The 3,637-nt window shown below is 44.0% G+C and overlaps 1 long non-coding RNA gene across 1 annotated transcript; it reads right to left on the bottom strand.

The window, feature by feature from the left end:
- Positions 1 to 1,186: 1,186 nt before the first annotated feature.
- Positions 1,187 to 3,313, bottom strand: LOC126628481 (uncharacterized). The gene is made up of 3 exons (XR_007625441.1): positions 2,190 to 3,313; positions 1,921 to 2,099; positions 1,187 to 1,789 (listed from the first exon to the last, which is right to left on the bottom strand). It is a non-coding gene; the product is annotated as an uncharacterized LOC126628481 (long non-coding RNA).
- Positions 3,314 to 3,637: the final 324 nt, after the last annotated feature.

Genomic DNA, 3,637 nt, shown 5'->3' with positions numbered 1-3,637 from the left:
GGCCACTACCGCAGCGGTCGTATCATTCTTCATCATAGAATCCCCAACGGTAAGAGGACCAGTAGGGGAGACGAAGGATGGGTGCCATATGTTGTCTGGAGAAGGCGTGGCTGCCTCTTCAACAAGGTTCAAGTCAAAACGACGGTCGGAGGGGCCAGACATTTTCAAAGGTGTTGAAGAGAGAAGATGTCGGACAAATCAAGATCTTAGAAGTGCAAGAATGAAGCTTCTACTGGTGGAGATTTAAGTGTGCTCTGGAACTTAATGTCAGCCTCTATAAAAATCTGCACTCGACGGAGCTTCAGAAATTGAAGAGGCGTTTGCTTTCTCACAAGCTGGGCTGCTCAGAGACCACAAGGGTCGATCTCAGAAATTGAAGAGACGTTTGCTTTCTCAAAAGTTGGGCTGCTCAAAGACCACGAAGGCCGATCTCAGAAATCGAAGAGGCGCTTGCTTTCTCAAAAGCTGGGCTGCTCAGAGACCACGAGGGCAGATCTCAGAAATCGAAGAGGCACCTACTTTTCCAGCCTTGTTAGCACATGTCACACGCACACTCAGCTTTGCGGAAATTATAGGCATTATGTCGAAGATTTCTGGTGAAGTAGAAAGCACATGAATCTTACTGTTCAATCACCCACTTCCCACACGCAACATTAGCTCATGGGTACCACAGATAACTTTGCCAAAGTTCTCTGACAAAGTTGAGACACGTGAAGCTTGCAGCTCCCACTACATCGCTCTGACCAAGAAGGGTAAAAGAATAGCAAAGAAACAGCATTAACAAAGTTTAGACACATAAATTTTGAAGGTCTAGCTACCATATTATTACCCACAAGGGTAAAGGAACAGTACCACTGCTGGATAATTGGAAAGTCCCTGTGTGTCAACCTCTGTGCTTCGTGGCAAGGTAGACTAGCAAACATGCGCAACCTTTTCTCACATTCGAGAAAACACTCATAACAAGATTGTTTGCTCCAAAATCGAAGAGGCACCGCCCTCCGAATCTCGAGAGCCAGACTCCCAACATGATTACTTTCTCAAAAAACGAAGAGACACCGCTCTCCGAATCTCGAGAGCCAGACCCCTAGCAGGATTGCTTTCTCAAAAATCGAAAAGGCATCGTTCTCCGAATCTCGAGAGCCAGATCTTCGACAAGATTGTTGTTCGAAAACCGAAGAGACACCACTTTCCCAACTTCAAGAGCCGGATCTTCTTGGATAAAGCTTGTCTGTAATCTTCACACGCAACATCAGCTTTCCAGATACCACAGACCACTTTTTCAAAGTGCTCTGACAGAGTTAAAACATGTGAAGCTGGCAGCTCCCACTACCGTGCTATGACCAAGCAGGGTAAAGGAATAGCATTACTACTTGTTGTTAGGGAGACTCCTATATATGTCGACCTTTATCCCCAACGGACAGGCAGACTTGCAAAAATGCTCAACCCTTCTTCATATATGAGAGGGCACTCCCAAAGAAGCCTTTCGAAATATTCAGCTTTCTTTCCCCCCGATAATACCTCTGCAAACAAGCTATACTAGAGCAAGAATATCTCATATCATCAGGGTTAAAAGCAAGAGTATCCCATATCATGCTTTTTCCCTATCTTTTCCTTTGGCTTTGTTCTTACCTGCAAGACAAGGAGAAAGAGAGCAATCAGTCAGCACTTGGAATCAAGCTTCCAGTCAGGAACTGACTGCCTGGAACCCCTTACTTGATTACTTACCTGGCATTGCTCTCGAGTACTCATCTTCAACATCTTATGCTTCCAGGGAAGATACCGCATCTGCCTGAGGAACAAATAGGGCAAGTGAGAAGGATACAAGGAAGCATGTGGAGACAAGCGTAACAGCACACGTGCCGATACATCCACTACTCTGTTAAAAGCAAAAGTATCACATATCAGCAGGGTCGAACGTACTATAGATTTGATGGACTTGTTTTGACCTTCAAATTCTTCAGTCGGCCTTATACTCTTGAGGAAACCAGAAAACCCTCCAGCCCAGTTCAAGAATAAGCTTGTGGAAAGTTACTTCTTCAAAAGCAAAAGTATCTCATATCATCTCTTCTCATTTTTCTTCTTTTTATCCTTCATGCTGCCTGCAAGATAGGGAGAATGTGAACAATCAGCCGGAACTCGAAATCAAAGTTCTGATCTGGGACTGATTGCTTGGAGTTATGATTGCTTACCTTGTCTGTCACCTCTTTCAGCAGATCCCCTAGCTCGGCGACTTGGGGGACTCCTACTACATGGTTTGTATCGCGCTTGACCAAGCCTGAAACTACAAGTAAGCTTCAAGTGAAATTAATACATTACCTTGTGCATCTCCACCAGTTAAAGATACCACCCCTAGATGGAGGAAGAGTACTTCCCGAGAAGAGGCCACATCTACCTACGGGACAGATAAGGCAAGTCAAGACGATACCACACTCCGGTACTTAAAAGTTTCGTGATTACGAGATCATTCTCCCACAATATTTCCTAATGTCATTTGTACTAAATCATTCACTTGTACTCACTAAAGGAGAGCTTGAACCTATGTAAAACTTGTGTAAACCCTTCACAATTAATGAGAACTCCTCTATTCCGTGGACGTAGCCAATATGGGTGAACCACGTACATCTTGTGTTTGCTTTCCTATCTCTATCCATTTATATACTTATCCACACTAATGACCGGAGCAATCTAGCGAAGATCACAAAAAGCGACCGTTTTCGCTACCTAGGATCTATCTTGCAAGAGAACGGAGAATTAGATGGAGATCTCAACCATAGAATACAAGCTGGATGGATGAAGTGTAAGAATGCATCCGGCGTGTTGTGTGACCGTCGTAGGCCACTGAAGCTCAAGGGAAAATTTTATAGGACGGCAATAAGGCCAGCGATGTTGTATGGCACATAATGTTGGGCGGTGAAGCATCAACACGTACACAAAATGGGTGTAGCGGAGATAAGGATGCTTCGTGGGATGTGTGGGCACACGAGAAATGATAAGATTGGGAATGAGGATATCCGAGGTAAAGTAGGAGTAGCCGAAGTTGAAGGAAAGATGAGAGAAAATCGGTTACGGTGGTTTGGACATGTGCAAAGAAGGCCTACTGATGCTCCGGTTCGAAGATGTGACTACGGGACAGAGGTTCGGGGCCGAAGGAGTAGAGGAAGACCTAGGAAAACTTTGGAAGAGACCCTAAGAAAAGACTTAGAGTACTTGGATCTAACGGAGGACATGACACAAAACCGAGTGAAATGGCGTTCTAGGATTCATATAGCCGACCCCACTTAGTGGGAAAATGCTTTGTTGTTGTTGTTGTTGGATTTAGATTTTAATTAAATTAGTTACGAAGTTTGAAGTTTGGAAGGTAATTATCAAAAAATTTGTCGACCTTTTGAGGTCACAAGTAACGTTTTCGAATAGGTCTCGAAGCCACGAGCGCATAGGCAAAAGCGGTTTGCAAGTCCGAGTTATAACAATATAGTTACGGACGTTTGAAGTTGTGAACTATAGATTGTGGGAACTATTTAATTCCCACATGTGTTTAAAGGTTAAGGAGTTTAATAAAAGAGTGAGGGACTAATTAGAAAGGGGGAAGTTTTCTGAAAAAAAAAGGGAGAGGGTCTGATTTTTGACCCGTTTTTGG

Source organism: Malus sylvestris, chromosome 7, assembly GCF_916048215.2.
Source record: "Malus sylvestris chromosome 7, drMalSylv7.2, whole genome shotgun sequence".
Classification (NCBI taxonomy): Eukaryota; Viridiplantae; Streptophyta; class Magnoliopsida; order Rosales; family Rosaceae; genus Malus; species Malus sylvestris.
Note: the sequence above shows the minus strand (reverse complement) of the source record. Positions and strands in the feature narration are given on the sequence as shown.